The following is a 19,763-nucleotide window of genomic DNA, read 5'->3' as shown; positions in this document are numbered from 1 at the left end:
TACAATAAATATTTTGTCAAGGTCTGGCAGTATTTAAAATGTAAATATACACCCTTTGTGTTCAGACAGGCCGATGTCACATTTTTATATGATCTGTTCAGAATCCAATAAGAAAATAATGGGTTCTGAGTTCTATTTATTACCCCGTAATGAATTCCATCTAATTATGCCGAAGCTTTTTTCCTGCTAATCTATGCTACATTGCTAAATAGAATGTCCTTAAGGATTAGCATATCAAATATTCTTCCAACATAGGATTTAGCATTTCCTTTTCACTGCAAATGTATACTCCCAAATCATTTTTTTTATTTATTTATTTTCTTATTACACACACATCTAATCTTTTCATTCATGTGCTATTTTGCAAAAGTAAATAGATTTTTACACCAATAGATACTTTTAAATAAAACTAAACGCAATCATTAGAAACTGATTTATTTTCCTTCTTTGCAACACTTCTGATTTTAAAAGGCTGCGGGATAGGGCGTTTTGTGAATATATCTGATTAGTTTTATCTCTGGTGAAAAGAGGCAATGAAAGAGCATTTGTAATAACGTAAAGCCCCCCCCAAAAATCTATCAGATTTACCACCTAAAGCAGACTGTGAACCAGTGGCAGTTATCGCAACAGTAACAATGCCAAGTGTTGTTTTCCCAGCTTATGCTATTACAAAATTTTATTTGTTTAGCTCCCACTTTGAAAATTCAATATATGCTGATTCATAATAACAATTATACTAAATATTAATTTCAATATTCAGTTTTTCCTAGCAATCACTAATAATTTACAGGCTCAGTGCTTTCAAAGAATATATTTTTTTCCTGGCTTTATAGGCTTTATTTTTCCTGCTAGCAGGTGCGCAATAAAAAGATATGGTCTTGCATATTAGCAGATATTTGCTAATTATGGGTTCTTTTCAAACAATTTCTTGCATCGGGGGAGTAGAAAATCACAATTAATTTAGCATGAAACTTATAAAATGCACACCAGCTGCAGTGCCAAGACAGTATTTAAATATTGAAGAACAACACTGCTAGCAACAGAGAACGTTAAGTAACCTCTTTGCATTTTTTAAATATACCCTACATAAATAAATCTTTAGGTATTATAGGCAAGCTGGGCTATTGATAGCTAAATAAGTCTTGGGGATCAGCATCAATACATTCAGGGCATGATTTGAGCATTGCAAGCACAAATCTATTCTATTATTTGGGTTGAGCAAGTTTTTTTTGTTGTTTTTTTATTGACCAGCCTCCTAGCTTGTCAACTGTCATAACATTTTCATTTCTAATTTTTTCCACTGTTATCACATCTAATGAAACTTATTTATTATTTTAATGATGTTTATTGATTTTTTTTTCTTTTTTAAATCACTTTGCTCATATGTCTGAGCAACCCCGAGTTGAGTCAGACTATACTGTTATGTGACCAACTGCTGCGCAACCTAAGTTGCCTGTTGCTGCAATTTCAAACAGAGCACAGAAAGCAGTCATAGCAGTCATAGTTAGTCTGAGCAGCAGTTGGTCAGATATAAAAGAAACATAGAGTCCGAACCAACATGGCTGCTCGGTCAGATAAAAAAGTTAACATTGTCTCAAAATGTGCCATGTACATCATTTTTAAAATATCACTATGTGTCATTAAATTTAATAAATAAAAAAATAAAAAAAGACAAGTGAATGTTTTTGACAGTCATTCTTTAAACATTGTGAAAACAAAAATTTAGTAGGGAAGAAAAGTTGACATTATATGAAAGTTTGTACAAATATTTAATTGTCAAAGGAACACACTTCGCTCCCAAGTTTGCATTTAAAGGGACACTCTGAGTGAATCCGTTTGTTTAATTTATTGTATTAAGGATCAAAATAGTTTTTTTTTTTTACACCAGCAGACAGGCCTAAAGGCTAATTGCCACTTCAACAAGTGTCAGGAAAATTACAATGGGTGGACGAACAAACATGTAGTTGTAACCAGACAAGTTGGACACACAGGAACAGAGCGGTTGAGGGCCCTGCTCAATGAGCTTACATGCTAGAGGGAGTGGGGTAAAGTGAAAGAAAAAGGTAAGGATAGTATTAGACTAATGACTGTAGCAAGAGAGGAATCAGTCGGGAGCTATTAACAGTTTCATTGATACGTGTTTATGAAGAAGTGGGTTTTTAATGATTTTTTCAAGGAGTGGAGACTGGGTGAGCATCTAACGGAGGAGGGAAGTGAGTTTCACAGGAATGGTGCAGACCTGGAGAAATCTTGAAGGCGAGCATCAGAGGTGGGAATACGGACAGAAGATAGACATAAGTCTTCAGCAGAGCGAAAGGGCGTAGACGGGACATACTTGTGTATTAGGGAGGATAGATAGGTGGGAACAGCATTATGTAGAGATTTGAAAGCAAGAACCATAATTTTAAATTGAGCCCTATATCTTACAGGAAGCCAATATAGGGACTGACAGAAGGGTGAGGCGTAGGAGGTGCGGGCGGACAGGAAGATGAGCCTCGCCACCGCATTCATTATAGACTGCAATTGCGCAAGTTGGGAGCACGTAAGACCACTGAGAAGTGGATTACAGTAGTCAAGGCAAGACAGGACAGTGGAATGGACCAGCACCTTAGTCGCATCTGGCGTTAAGTAGGGCCGGATGCGCGCAATGTTTTTGAGATGGAAACGACTGGATTTGGCGATAGACTGAACATGAGGCATGAAGGAGAGGTCGGAGTCAAAGAGAACACCTAGGCAGCGAGCCTGCGTGATGGAGCTGATGGTAGCACCGTTGACTAGAAGGGAGACAGACAGAGGAGTAGCAACACTTGAGGAAGGAGAGATCAGAATTTCAGTTTTGGTCAAGTTGAGTTTAAGGAAGTGGGTAGCCATCCAGTTAGAAATAGCAGAGAGGCAGTAGTAGTAGAGGCACTGGTCAAGAGGGACGGGAGAGATCAGGAGAGGACAGGTATATTTGCATGTCATCTGCATATAAATGATAATGGAAGCCAAAGGAGCTAATGAGTTTAGCAAGGGAGGCAGTATAGATGGAGAACAGTAGGGAACCAAGGACTGAACTTTGGGGGACACCAACAGAGAGGAGTTGGGGAGAAGAAGCAGAGCCAGAGAAAGAAACACTGAAAGAGAGCTGGGAGAGGTAGGAGGAGACCCAGGAGAGGTAGGAGGAGACCCAGGAGAAAGCAATATCTTGTAGACCGATATTGCAGAGGATGAGAAGAAGCTGTTGATGACCAACAGTGTCAAAAGCCGCAGACAGGTCAAGGAGAATTAGGATAGAGTAGTGACCACGAGATATATATATATATATATATATATATATATATTTGCATACACTGACACACAGATGTGCACAAGATACAAACATATACAAACACTCGAAAACATAAACACACAGATAAAACACATATATACACACTGACACATGCACACATATACACACACATATAACACATACACACATTTACACACACAGATAACACATACAAATATACAGACACAGATACACACATAGATAACACATATACATACACAGATAACATATATATACACACATATACCCGGTGGACCCATGAGATTGCAGTCCCTGGTGCAGCCACACAGGTCATTGCGTAGGAGAAAAGAGTCTGTGAAACATCATGCCTTATTCGCAGGATTACCTGCAAAGATATAATTTTACTTTTCACCTAGCCCAAGCTGTGTTTGTTCTTCATGAATGGTGATAAAAGCCAGGTCTTATTTGCAACTAATAAATACTAGATAAGCGTTTATTGATCAGGCAAACTTCATGGCTTTGTAAAGATTGTAATTTCAATTCTGTTTTTGCCTTATGGATATGTGCTCCGAGAGAGAAAGAAAGAAATTAAAAAAGGACTTTCAAAGCCAATCAATGGCTATCAGCTTTAAGCTACTTTTGTTGAATTGCATTCTCAAAAATGTGTTTTCTGTAATTATATCCGACCACTCTCAAATATCCCGCTGTCTAAAAAGTTTTAAATATTTAATTGATTTTTTTATATTAATTTGGTTCATGCCTTGTTTTTAAATGAAAACTTATTGTAATGATGAAGATTTGTCTTTTCTTTTTTTTTTTTTTTGAGGGAGATGTGGTGAAAAACACAATGGTGAAACTGTGTCTCTTTTGTATAAATGAGAAGGAATGTTTTCTCTTCTTGAGTTAGAGAAGCCATTTGCATGCCTTCTGTTAAACTGCAGTGTGACTGCAATTAGACTCCTGAGGACTTGGAGTGCGTCTGTGACATCATTTATGTGCCAAGACATAAATGTACAGCCAGATTTATCTTTTTTTTTAGGAAGCAGATACGTTTATCCATATTTACCAATTAGAGGTACATTGCAAACTGTTTTTCTATAACAGTTTTTGGTGTTACAGCTGCATTTAGTGGTATCCAAAGGAAATTTTGAACGTGTCCTCTGGATTTTACTTTAATTAGCTTTGTTCATTTCTATTAAAGATAATGGTGTGAGGTCCTATTCAGTATTATCTTTCCTGGAATGGCTGCAAGTCATGATATAGTTTTGGGTAACATCCTTGTTTACTAAGAACATCAAAGAGGACTCATAGTGATCTAAGTATTCTTTGGAATGCTTTCCTGATGTGGAGTAAATTCGAGCCACATGCCACTTCTTCATTTTTGGTTCCATGGCCTGTAAACATTTACTATGTTAGGGTTCTCCCTCAACATGTTTGAGACAGGTTCACTGTGGAAGGAATTGTGTGAGATCCTTTGCAAGCTTGAAAACTATTTAAATGAGCACTGTAAGTATCCCCTCGGTTTAGCCATGCAAAGTAAAATTTTGCCTTTCTGCAGGAATGACAATGCTTAAATTGCATGTTGTAAATGCCTTTAGTGGCATACTGACAGCCAACAGAAGAGCTCCAGCAGAAATAGAGACCATCTGATTGGCTCAGCGCAGTGTTTTTCTGTGCACACGCACTTGCTTCCCAAAGCTTTCCAAAGGGAGATCATCAAGATGAATCAAGACTTGATAAAGGCTCAGAGAGGAGATGAAACATTGTCTCCACTTCTTTGTTTCAAATAAAGACTGCCTTTTAGAAGAAACCTCAGGTGTGCCTGGATATTTCTCTTTTTCCGTTTGATGTTTTCAGGGATTGGCCCTCCCTTTCTGGAGTACCCTGCAGGAAGTATTCCCCCCTTTTTTAGTATGTGCATTTTACTCTTGTATTTTTGCAAAGAGCTCAGCCAAGGAGACGGGACAAGCTGAAGAGAGAGCAGCACGGCATGGTTTAAAAGGTAAGTAAAATACCTTATGAACCCTTACGGGGGACGAGCAGCCACCTAAACGGTGACTAGGACACAGTAGCATTTGTATTCTTAATGTTACAGTATTATATTAACTAACCTTGGGCATTGAATACACAACAAACAAGCAGCAACATCTTCCTGTTATTTGGATGCGAAATGAAAAACTGTTTCACTACACCTGTAGGCGTGCAATGACCCTAATGATCTGCCCCTTGACATAATCAATGCCAAGAGGACTTAACTGCAGAAGCAACCTAGGTAATCAATCTTCACTATGACATTACCAAGAGCTTGCTAAGTCAGTGTTTTCCAGTAGGAAAGGGTGATTTGCTCATGTGCATTAGGAAAATGAAAGATAAAGTGTCCTGTGCTATTTTATAGTAGTTTTAATGGAAAACTTTAATGTGTACAGCAATAAACCTAGGGTCCAACTAGAAGACAAAAAAAAGTAGCAAAAATATAGACTACAAAAAGCTTGGGTTTTACCATTATCCCCACTAAAACCTTGTCATTGCCATCCATCTCCATTCTTCATACCACTATGTTGCTGACAGTGTTGGGGCTTGTTGGGGGCTGAAGAAGGCTTAGAATGTAAATAGCCTCCAGTCATGTGTGTAGCAGCACATCAGCTAATACAACCATAAAAAGATAACGCATAAAGCTTAGGAATCTGGAACATGGGTCAGTAAGCTGAAAATGCCCAAAGCTAAGACTGAAATGGGTCCATGATTTGCTCCGAATATCATGGAAGGCAGCAACAATGCATGGTTTACTTAACAGAACCAGGCAACAGGTGCTCAGAAAAAAAAAAAAGCTATTTCAAGATGTAAAGGCAGGAATGAAGGAAATGAGGGAATATCAGGTACTAAGCAGACTGAACTTGTTTTAAAGGGGAGCCAGACCAAGTGTATATTCTTACTAGTGCTGGAGATAGATTAATAAATTGCATTTTGTTTTTTTATCTCCTCTCAATTCCTGCAGCACTTATTCCTCGTTTTGTGACAATCTGCAAATGACCAATGAAATGCTAAGCACATCATACATTCTAAGCAGCATAATTAATACTTTTTGCAGTGGCTATGGTGCTTATTGTACTAGACATGGTGCAAGGGTGAGTGCCATCTCTCCAGTTTTTGTGAAATAGTCCTCTTCTAGAACTTAAACCATGGCCACTCTATTGCAGTGTGGATAAGAAAAACTTTCAGATTACCTGTCCAAAAGTGGGGGCGGACTGGTTATCCAAGAGCTTGCAGGCAATTACAAGGTGCAACAGAGGGACTTGGTTTTCGATGACAGAAGAACCCAATTTTTTTTTTAATTGCTAGAAGACAGTTTAACAAAAAAAACTCTACCTGAAAACACATGTTGGTGTTTAGAGTGTAATTTAAGGGGTAAATACACAACAAGCAAGTTCCATCACTTAAAAATAACTTATCTCATTATGCTCTTTCACAAAAAAGCTGTTTAACATTTACTGACTCTTTAAGAATGTTCCAAAGATTAAACAAGGTGATATAACATTTTAAATGGATCAGCTCTTTAAGTAGCATAAGCCAACAATATAGTCCACTTTCAAGGTTTACCTGGTACTTAAATTCAACTCCATATCAATAAATCTGAGTTTACACACCTTCTTTGTTATTGGCAAGCATTTTATCTATTGACTTGCTAACACATTGTTGCACTAATCTGTGGTTCATGATCTTGCTTCTAAGTGTATTGTTGCTAAGAAGTCTTGATTTAATTCTTACTGGAATATTAGATCCATTTCCCGCATGCTTTAACAGAACACTTTTTGGTTTACTGTTTGTCTTTATAATAATATTATGTTGTTATTTAAAAGGATTGCTTTCTTTCAACTAAACTGGAATACATAAGCCGCGTCTAATGACTACATTGCAGAGTGATGTATCATGGGTCACACACTTTTCCCGAAATCAGAGATTTTTTTTTTATATATAAAATTACAGAACGACGCAGTGCCAAATAACATCAAATGTCTTATGCTCTGGTAATAAAAAAAAAACAAATACAAAAAGGTCTTTAAAGGTAAAGGTTATTAGAGTTAAGCCGTCATCAGGATTAAACTCACAGATGGACTGAATGCATGTCTTTTAAAGGGACACCAGGAGCATACCTGGAGAATTTGGCATCCGGGTGGATCCTGTATTTGGCAACCTGCCCTAAACTTTGTAATGTAAAAAACACTGACATTTTGTTTATGTTTTCAAGAATATTTATTGCACAAATGTGTGAATTGTATGTTAGAAAGAGTCCCCTTAATCTCTCCAGCCCCTCTATGTGTCTCATTAACCCCCCAAGCCCCTCCGTGTGTTTCATTAATCATTCAACCCCTCCATGTGTCTCATTAACCCCCAGCATCTCCATGTGTCTTTTTAAGCCCCTCCATGTGTCTCATTCAACACCGCAGACCCTCAATGGGAAACATTAAACCTCCCAGCCCTTCATGTGTCTCATTAACCTCTCAATCCATTCCATGTGTCTCATTAAACCCACAGTCTCTCCATCTGTCTTATTAACCCCCCAGCCCCTCCATGTGTCTCATTCCCCCCAGCCCCTTCATGTATCTCATTAACCACCCAATCCCCTCTATGCACCCCTTTAGCCCCCAGTCAGTCTATATCTCATTCACCCCTAGTCCCTCCACCTGTCTCATTCATCCTCCCCAGCCCTCCATGTGTCTCATTCAACCTGCCAGACCCTCCATGTGTCTCATTTACCCCACCAGTCCCTCTATGTATCTCATCCACCCCCAGCCCCTCCATGTGCAACTGGCCCAAAGCAATGGTGGCCAGTCTGGTCCTGTTGACACCCCCCCTAATGGGTGGCACCCTTAGTATACCACTGAGGGACACTATAGCACCAGAACCACTACAGCTTAATGTTAGGGTTCTGGTGTCTATAGGCTGTCCCTGAAGCCTTAGCACTTTAAACACTGCCTTTCTATAGAAAATTTAGTGTTTACATTGCTGGATAGTTATACCTCTAGTGGCAGTCACTCAGACGTCCATTACATTTGCTTCATGTGTCAGTAATATAAATAATAATGCTAGGTAATATACATGATAATGCTGTGCATGGAGGCGCTGAGCTTTCCCCATAGAGATCTATTGATTCAATGCATCATTATGAGGAGATGCTGATTGGCGCAGTGAGGCATTTTGCCACACATGCGCAATAGTCTCCCAATGCTTTCCTATGGGAAAGTATTGGATTTGCTGAGATCAGCAAAACTGATTATCTCATACATGGAGGTGGGACCAGGCTGGCGCCAGTTTCTCTAAAACCAACGCAGCATGGGCCAAAAGGAGAGGGGCAACAGAGACCTAATGCTGCATTTCAGCACTATAGTGTCAGGAATACATATTTGTATTCCTAACACTTTAGTGTTCCTTTAAGTATGGAATAATTGTCGAAAGGGCCGTTAAAATAATGCACACCCGAGGTGGTAATGCGGTCACAATGCGAAGCGGAGTGGCCGTTACACCTCAGGTGTGCATTATTTTTTTCTAATAATTCAACAGCCTGGAATCAATTATTCCGCTTATACTACAGTTGCCACACCTCGAAACATTGTTTAGATGATGTATTTCAAGAAGTTTTGTCAAGTTTTTGTCATTAAAACGCTCTTGTATTTAGGACTAATTTCTTACGCAACTGTAATGCGGTCAAGACCTGTCTGGAACTACTTTAGCCGTGCGTTTCCCTGAAAATAATGCACACCTTAGAACCTTCGTCAACCAATCAGATTGAAGCATTCAACGGCCATGTAGCATAAGGTTCAAAGTTAATGCATTGAAAATCTAAGCAGTTCTTGACTGTGTGACTTCCTGTTATTATTCAATAAAACTGCAGGTGGTAATACATGAGTATGCTTGGTTTTGGGGCTTTAGTAGGGCAAGCGTCTGGTCTTATGCATATAGATACAAGAGTGGACACCCCCCGGTGACTAGTTGTGAAGGCAATCTGTAGCTGCAGTGCATATATAATATAAGTTGACTAAACTTTACAACACAGGAGAGGCGTAACTAGAAAAAGCAGGGCACCTGTGCAAAAATTGCCCTGAGCCCCCCCCCAATACGTCTACCCCCGGCACCTTCCCCATACGTCTATCCTCCCCCTCCCATACATTGCCCGCCCCCACACATGCAGACACACACATATAGAGAGACACACAGACACACACATACAGGCACACAGACATACAGGCACACATACATATAGACACACACACATACATACAAACACAAACACACATATATACAAATACAAACATACACACACATACACACAGACACACACATAGACATACAGACCCACAGACATACAAACACACATACTCAAACATACATACATACATACATACAAACATACAAACATACAAACACACACACACACACACAAACATACAGACAGACACACAGACAGACACACATACATTCAAACACACATACACACACACTTACATACAAACACAGACACACATACATACACACACAGACAGACATACACCCACGCACAGAAACACACACAGACATACACACAGACAGACATACATACATACAGACACAGAGAAACATTAATACAGACACACATTCATACAGGCACACATACACAAACACACACACATACACACAAACAAACACACACGTATTTAAAATGTTTTAGTCACCCTCCTGTTTCCTACCTTTTAGGTACAGGAGGGTGACTTCCCTTTGTGCATAATTACGTCAAACATTCCTTCTTCCAAGCAACAATTCAGGAAGCACATTAAAATAAGGTTCATTCTCCCCTTACGTGTGTTTACCTGCCAGTACCTGCATTTTCCTTACTTTTGCTGACATTGCTAACATCCAGAATTTCTAGAGAGATTAGCGAAATAGTTTTTCCCTTGTTAGTGAATTAGTAGCATTGCAATAATCAATGCTTAGCTTTCCTCCAATAGGTTCCTTCTGTCTCTGCTACCTAGTTTGGATCTCTGCTAAAATCGATAATTGCCAGCTGGATATTGGACTGTTGACAAGCTTGGTAATCAGAATCGATGTTCATCTTAAAGGGACACTCTAAGCACCAAAACAACTCTTATTGTAGCAGTTTTAGTGTATAGATCATGTTCCTACTGTTTAACTGCTCAGTTCTCTGCCATTAAGGAGTTAAATCATGTTTGTTTCTGTTTATACAGTCTAGCCACACACCCCTGACTGTAGGCCTGCATAAAAAAAAAAAAAGTTTCATTTTAAATCTGATATTTATATTTATTCAGACTTTGCCTCACCTTTTCTGGCTCACACAGCTGGCATGAAAATGGTTTTATTTTCAATCAGGTCTTACCGCGCAGTGTGTTTACATTAGAAGTTATTTATCTCCTGCTCTTTTAACTGAACATTAATCACACGCAGGAGGCTGTTGCAGACTCGTGCAGGCTATTAACAGAGCATGAGATACAACCTTTTAAATTAAGCACATTGTGCAGTAGACCATGTAAACTCATTTCAGGAAGTGTCCCTGAAGGTTGTGTGCCTAGCCTGGGAAGGTTGACTAGGGCTGGTAGACAAAGTGATTTAAATATCCTAAACAGCAGAGAATTGAGCAGTGTGGCTGTATCTATACACTACAACCACTTAATTCAGCTTAATTCCATGTCAGAGAGAAATTGCAAGGGAATGCTTTGTTCTTAGACTCCCTGATCTAAATTGAAAGCGATGACCGGAGACCTTGCATGTCATTAAAAACAGATAAATAATACCAATTGCAAACTACATTTTATGGGTTGGGATAAGTGTCGAGACATACTCAAAGCAAGTTGAGTAAAGTGCTGATGCTGACGTCATTCTTATCTACGACCACTAATCATACACACCATGAACTGAGTAGAATTGTAGAGGCTTGCAGTAAAGATGGTATGGGAAATGGAGTTAGGGAGGGAGTAGAGATAAACAGTTATATCAAGGTACTTACAGCTAGGAGTGGCAAGCATGGGGGAAGGACTGAGAGGGGACAAGAAACAGTGGTGAAATACCATTTTGCCAATTAAATCCTAACAGCCAGATTATTAATTAATGCATGTTTATATATATATATATATTATGAATCATATCGTCATGGTTATATATAAACTGTGAGCTATTGAGGCTTAACAATTGGAACTCCACACACCTTACCCAATCACCTACCTTTTCTTTCCACTTATCAAATCAAATCTATTCTCAAAGGCATCAACAAAATAGATCGACCTCCTACTACCAATAGATTACCCATAGACGGAACCATATTTAGGAACCATATTCAGACCTATTGGACACAACTTCCTTTAATACCCAGACTAACGCTGTCATCAAAGTAGCCATTTACATTGCCTTCTACGGCTTCCTCAGACCTCGAGAGTTCAACGTGGTTCATCAAACGGATGTCATAACACTACTGCTAAAATTGGGACATAACCCTGCCTCATTTTCCGGTCATTCCCTCAGAATTCGGGCAGCCACCTCAGCCTCCAGTACGGACACACCAGTCCATATCATCAAAAAACAGGGCAGGTGTAAATCTTCTGTCTACAGCATCCTGAGAAAGAACTCAGGAAATCCTTTAAATGTCTAGCATTATAAATTATGTAATAAAGTGTGTTTTCTGCAATATCTTTTGCCCTCTTTACTACAGGCCTACCCGCACGTTGGTTTTGGCACACCACTACCAACTTTCCCCCTTTTCTCTATTTTCATAAATGAATTAATCTAAGTGTTGCTTCTAAGTGTGTGTGTGGTTGGAGATATTCTGGAGAGTTTTACAGAAGCTTCAACTGTCTAAGAGTTGTGCTAAGAGTTTTCTTTTTTACTGTTACAGGTAAGATTCATCTGTAGGAAAAGGTTACTGATTGCACAAGGTTTGATTTCCTGTTGGTAATTATAAGGCATTTGATTTGATTAGGTAGCTACTTGCTATTGATTGCTGTGTAAATTAGCTATTGTTTGCTAATAAGCAGAGGCCTGCCCAGGTGTTAAACATTCCTAGTAGGAGGTGATTTGAGGAGTATATAAGGGCTGTTGTCATTAGCTTGGCTAATAGAGCTTGGTTGCTTCATCTAAGTGTTGCTTCTAAGTGTGTGTGTGGTTGGAGATATTCTGGAGAGTGTTGCTTCTAAGTGTGTGTATGGTTGGAGATATTCTGGAGATAAACTGGAGGTAATCTGAGGTATTCAGGAGGATAAATAAAAAAAAAAGGTAAAATTTGTTTGATTTAAATTATTCGCCTCATTGGAATGGCAGACTTAGTTCAGTGTAATAGTTGCTTTGCATTTGTTTCACGTTCCACTTTTTGGAGGTTTGGTTGTTGTCTAATCTGTAGACAGTTCTCTATCTTACGGCAGGAGATTGTATTTTTGAAGTCTGAGATTTGTAATTTATCTGGTAAACGCAGCTGGAACTGCTGCAAAGCCATTGCCGCAGAGACATACTAGGAATGGCAGATGGATTACTGTAGGATCTGGTAGACTTGGAGTTGTGGATAAAAGGCATATTGCACAGTCTGTTGTTCTACATAATTCATTTTCTGCACTTTCAGAGTGTAGTGGTGTCCTGGAGATAGGCACTGAGGCTAGTGGTGTTGTGCAGAGAGGCACTGAGGCTAGTGGTGTTGTGCAGAGAGGCACTGAGGCTAGTGGTGTTGTGCAGAGAGGCACTGAGGCTAGTGGTGTTGTGGCAACTGACATTTAATGTGGATAAGTGCAAGAAAACCCAAGGGTAGAGTACAAAAAATTTGATAGGCTCCTAACCTCAACATCTGAGGAAAGGGATTTAGGGGTGATTATTTCTGATGACTTAAAGGTAGGCAGACAATGTAATAGAGCAGCAGGAAATGCTAGCAGAATGCTTGGTTGTATAGGGAGAGGTATTAGCAGTAGAAAGAGGGAAGTGCTCATGCCATTGTACAGAACACTGGTGAGACCTCACTTGGAGTACTGTACACAGTACTGGAGACCCTATCTTCAGAAGGATATTGATACCTTAGAGAGAGTTCAAAGAAGGGCTACTAAACTGGTTCATGGATTGCAGGATAAAACTTACCAGGAAAGGTTAAAGGATCTTAACATGTATAGCTTGGAGGAAAGACGAGACAGGGGGGATATGATAGAAACATTTAAATACATAAAGGGATCAACACAGTAAAGGAGGAGACTAAACACAGTAAAGGAGGAGACTATATTTAAAAGAAGAAAAACTACCACAACAAGAGGACATAGTCTTAAATTAGAGGGACAAAGGTTTAAAAATAATATCAGGAAGTATTACTTTACTGAGAGGGTAGTGGATGCATGGAATAGCCTTCCAGCTGAAGTGGTAGATGCTAACACAGTAAAGGAGTTTAAGCATGCGTGGGATAGGCATAAGGCTATCCTAACTATAAGATAAGGCCAGGGACTAATGAAAGTATTTAGAAAACTGGGCAGACTAGATGGGCCGAATGGTTCTTATCTGCCGTCACATTCTATGTTTCTATGTTTCTATGAATTAAGTTCCGACCACAAGTAAAAGACCATAGGCCTGAATTTGTGGGAAGAGTTTTCCCTATATAAGCTCTACCCCCTGCTTACCTATATTGGTTCCTGTTAGAGCGACCCATACCACCACTCCCTCTAATAACTTACTATTATCATTACATTACCTCTGGTGGGCCCTCTTTATTACAGGCCTACCCATATGTTGGTTTCGGCACACCATTACCAACTTTCCCCCTCTTCTCTATTTTCATATACGAATTAAGTTCCGACCACAAATAAATAAATTAATATATACGCAGTGGCATTACTTTGTCCTTGGACCTAGGCCGTGCAATATCTGGTGCCAATCATGCCCAGAATGCAATAATAGGAAAAACATCCTTCTGTTTTTACGAAAATTTTTATTACAGAAAACAGATTTTTTAAATATTGGAAATAATAAAAAATAATGCATTATTTTGTAAATAAACACCTCTTTGCTTCTCCTGGTTTACGTTTGGTCAACATGAGATCTTAAAGTTCTCTTTTGGTCAGCAGCACTCCTCATCCATTCAAAGACCATGTAGTTAACAGAGAGCTAGTCTAAAATCATGAATCTTAATGTAATGCTGAGCATCTCAAAAGCACACTGTGAAGCATTTCACCTGAGAAGTGCATATCTGACTAAAGAAGACTAATGCAGCTCTGTCAACTTCTGGGGACTTTGCATATTTTGCAAAGACCCCAGGCAGTGACTTTGCTGCTGGATGTCTTATGAGGGACATTATCAGGTTATACTTACCTAAACATGTCCCTCATGGCCTCAGCTATACTCTTCATCCTGGTCCTCTTTGATTACTGGTGCTTCAGCTGCCCACATCAGCATTCTACTCTCATATATGCCTTCAGAGACAGAGCCTTTTTACCCTCATCAGATGTCACTTAAGTACCTACTTTGTCTCAGCATATATTTTGACTGCTTTGGAATTTCAGTGAAATTGAAATGTTTTAATGTTCACACAGACGCTTCCATGTTTGGACTGGGGGCAGTTTTAAGCCAAGTCAGTGAAATTCCACCACAGTCAACATGAGTATTTCATAAATATTTTATCTTCATTAAATTCTTTTATTGGGGGGAGAAGGGGAGGTCAACTTTGATTATTGTTCCTCCCAATGAGTAAGGGAAAGTGCGCTGAAACACGTAACATGTATTCCTGACCCTATAGTGTTAAAACCACTATCTAGCCCACCTGGCCCCCTTTGCCTCCCTAAAGATAGTAAAATCTTACTTGTATTCAATTCTTAGGCTGCTGCCTCTGCCTGTAGAACTTCATCTGACCTTTGACATCATCAGAAGTGGTGGCCTGATCCAATCACAATGCTTCCCCATTGGATTGTCTGAGACTGACAAAAAGGCAGATCAGGGGCAGAGCCAGCACAATTCAAACACAGCCCTGGCCAATCAGCATCTGATCATAGAGATGAATTGAATCAATGAATCTCTATGAGGAAAGTTCAGTGTCTGCATGCAGAGGGAGGAGATACTAAATGTTTTGATGCATTTTAGATAGCCATGACCCAGGAAGGATCTCTAACAGCTATCTAAGGAGTGGCCAGTGAAGTTATCACTAGGCTGTAATGTAAATACTGCATTTTATCTGAAAAGACAGTGTTTACAGCAAAAAGTCTGAAAGTAATGATTCTACCCACCAGAACAGATTCAATAAGCTGTCCCTTTAAATGTATGCATTACAAAATAAGAGAGGTAATAATGTAGGCAATATTTTATTTTCAAAATTAGTAAAAAAAAAAAAAAAAAATTGATGGCAGTTTCTATTTGAATCACCAAACTTGCTACTTCATTCTTTGTTCTTTTGTATTGAGTACCTAATACTAAGCACAATGGTTTTAAGAGTTCGCATTGTGGTTTTATAAATACAAAATAGCTTTTTTTTTTTTATCATCATAAATGGCAACATGGCTTGATGAAAAGGCTGAACTCTTACCGATACAAGGACACCATCTGCAATGGCAGGAAAAAAAAAATAGAAAAGAGTCATTTTTCAACATAGGAAAGGGTGTCTAACATCCATTTTCTCAGATCTATAATTAACCTTGTGTTGGCATTGACTAAATGTGAAAGATTTGTCTATTTTCAACCTAAACGGGATATCATAAATCCTTCTCTAACCTCAGCTCAAATCTTAATGTGTAACTAGATATTGTGAAGGGATCAAGGAAGTACCTTTTAAGCTTATTCTGTAAAACGATGAACAAACGGTTTCTTTCTTAGCGGCTGCCATACGTCAAGTTTATTATAATTCCTCTAATTGTATGCCCTATTAATGCCATTATATACTACTATATTAACTTAAGTCATGGAGATGCAACATGAGTGATAATGTGCCTCTTTACAGCTACACAACCATTAACCCTAATAAATTCATATGATGCAATTTGTATTTTTCATTTTCATTAAGCCTATAAAATTATTACATTTAAATATGAAAAATTGATAAATATTTTCATACTGAAAAATGTGGCTTGTAGCTATTATTTCATCTGACTCAGAGCTTAAGACCAGAAAAATTACACACACTACAGTCACAAAATTAGCTCCATGATATTTTTTTTTCCTCTGCATTCTTCCTTTTCCTCGTGGTCGTCTATCTTTCAGATCAATTGCTTCCTTCATCCTTCTGGTCCCCTTTGGTAATGATAGTAATCTATATCCGTGCAGAAAATAATTCAAAAAGACGCCAAACCAATTCAGAAACCCACATGTGGATATTTCAGTTCCAGAAATATTATTGTTTATCTACAGAAGCGTCAATATAAATTTGATTATATGTGAACACCCTTTGGGAATTTCTACACTCGTCGATGCTGTTTTCGCACTTTCATTTTCAAAGCGTGTTTACTTTTTCATTTTAAGCAATTTCATTTGTCTTGTCACTGATCCTTCCATTTTTATATATCTCCTTCAAGGTCTTCATACTTTAGTCTGGTCTTACTTGTGTCCTAATTTCAACAATTAAGGGGTTAATAGGATTTCATAGTAACTTCTATTCATTATTTAATATAATTAGGGAAACTTAACAAAACAAAAATATGGAGGTATTTTGGACAACGTTTTCGAGTTAAAATATCTAAATGCACCATCTATACAAAAAAACAAAATATTGTGCCTACTACCTTGTGAAATGTGCTGTACAGAAACAAAAGTAGCAGCAGAGATGAGGAAGTCTACATGCTTTTATGACACTTCTAAGAGAGGTCCTAAAGGGTTCTTGGGGCATCATAGAGCAGGTATGATCCAAATGATCGCAGTTACATTCGAAAGTATATGCTCAAGTCATGTACTGGGACTTAGACATGTTACAGACAGGGCAAACATTTGTAAAAAGGCAAGATATCTATATATTGTTCATCTCCAATGGACAGGTGTCTACCATGTGTTGACTGCAAATTAAAGGTCAGTTGCACACACAAACATTATGTCTTTCTCCGTATGTGAGTTCCATGTTTTTTTGTTTTTTTTTATGGAAGCCCAGTGTAAATCTTAGTATAGAGAAGATTGTTGTAGACTGGTATGGAACCCAACACATGCAGTTGTGATGATAACTTTGTCCTATCCCCAAGGTATCCATTCTGTAACATTCTTTCAGGGCAAGACAATACACTCTAAGCCATGGCATAATGTTTAATAATGCAAAAATAGAAGCAGGTCCAGGCACTCCAGAATACAAAAAAGGCAACTTTTATTTAATCCACCGCCACTCACAACGTTTCGACCTGAACGGTCTTTGTCAGCTTGACAAAGAACGTTCAGGTTGAAACGTTGTGAGTGGCGGTGGGTTCAATAAAAGTTGCCTTTTTTTGTATTCTGGAGTGCCTGGACCTTCTTCTATTTTTGCATTACCACGTATTTGGTTCCTGGTACTGGGACCGGCCTGGCTGCATCCAGATACATATTGTATGGGGATTGAGTGCATTTCCACACCCCTGTTTCATGGCATAATGTTTAGTCAGATAACAACAGGTGATGTTTTACAATTAAGTATGGAAACCAGGTGTTACTTACAGACTGTTATCTACTAATGTTCTCTATGGGATGCATTAAAACGTTAGGCAGGCACTGATTACCAGTACTTAAACAAAACGTGGAAACAGGCTATAATTGCTACTAATAGTGACAGCCATTTTAGCGATTACCAGACCTGAGTATTCGGTCTCAAACAAATCTAAATTCATACGAATTTTGGTCGATCACAAATTCATTTGAATTCTGTAACTCTGAATCGTCATATAATCCAATCGCAAAAGAAACAAAATGAGAAATGAACAAACCATTTCTTTTGATTCAAAAAAGGACTTCTGAATCATGACCAGACAGCTGCTCATTCCTCGTTTCATTTGTTTTGTGATGTTGAGTTCTATCCAAGGTGCCAAAAAAAAAATATAATTGATGGAAAAAAAGATGATTGATGGTTAGGGGACAGACATTAGATGTTGATTTCCTTCACAGAGTAAGTGAAAAGTTACTAACAGAGGAAAAAAGGAGAAGCAGTAAAAAAATGCTCAGTTATAAATATTTTTTCCCCTCTTCTTCTCACTTGATCTATGAACCAGCAGGCATGTAAATATATTTAGATTATGTATATATTTTGCAGTACACTAGTAGTCACATTTTCAATCTATTTTGGTTTATCAGACTTGTTTTTCAGAAATGATCGCATGGATGAAATTAGTCCGACCCTAGAGATCAGATTGACGAAATACAAATAGCTCAATGCACACTTTCCCCCCCCCCCCCCAATTAATCGATTTGAACAAGACAAACTTTTTCACTGTGCACAAATTTAATAATTACTGACTTGTCGGAAAATGATGTAGACAAACATGGAAATGAACTCTATGTTGTTGATTAGATACATTTTATAAAGACGGTGATGGCTTTGTAGGTTGTCAATTTCCCCCAATAAACACAAACAATCCACTTTGTCCATCATTTGTGGTGCTGCCGAGAGCATTGATGAGTATTCCAAATGTCAGTGCACTTTAAGCATCTTGCAATCTGCGCAGCTTCTTATGAAGACGATGAAGTGTTGTTTTCGTATCTGGTAATCCTGACGTTGATTCCAGTAGTGCATTTATATGAATCAATTTAATTGTATTACAGAAGCCTAGAGCAAATGATAACACATAACAATATAAATTCTGGGCTAGAAATGCAAACTCCTCGCAGTCATACAATTAGAAAATCAGACCTGACTCTTACTGAAAGTCTGCTGAGCTGTGAAAGCATTTTGTTTTCTTATCAGCAGAATCTTGAATCCATAACAATACCGTGAATGTGCTTGATTGCCCTGCTGCTGACACGGTTGACTTGACTCCAGAGACATAAGCCTTGTGCCATAAAAATATGCATCTCATATTTATGAATTCTGCTCAAGGTGAGGATAAACAGCGTGACAGTTCCACTCATAGTGATATCTTTTTAAAATATTCCCATCTATAAAAGTCAGAGTTTATGCCACGATGCAACTGTAAATAATAACTGAATGGCCCTTAAATACATTTTAAAGTTCTGAAAAATACTACATATGACTTCACAGTGACATCACCATCTTGAGAATGTTTCCTTTTGTCGTCTTTTTTGAAATTTGCTTGGTTAAGTATAATTTTTTTTATATATATATATATATATATATATTTGGAGTTTATGTAAAGTTTGCCCTTTGGTTTAAAAAGTTTAGGGAAAGGTCAGTTCTTTTCAACAGTTTTACAAATAAACACCGAAAAAAATGATCATGGACTTTTTTTAACGAACAAAACTGCATTTTTTATATTTGAAATCTTGGATCATTTTAGCAAAATATTTTTCTGCGTAATGTCTGTATTACAAAGATTTTGTCTGGATGTAGTTATCACGCACAAGTACCATCTTCGATCATCTAGCATGTGATGAATTATTCCGGAGA

This window comes from Pelobates fuscus, chromosome 12, assembly GCF_036172605.1.
Source record: "Pelobates fuscus isolate aPelFus1 chromosome 12, aPelFus1.pri, whole genome shotgun sequence".
Taxonomy (NCBI): domain Eukaryota; kingdom Metazoa; phylum Chordata; class Amphibia; order Anura; family Pelobatidae; genus Pelobates; species Pelobates fuscus.
The sequence above is the reverse complement of the archived record's forward strand: the minus strand, read 5'-3'. Positions refer to the sequence as shown.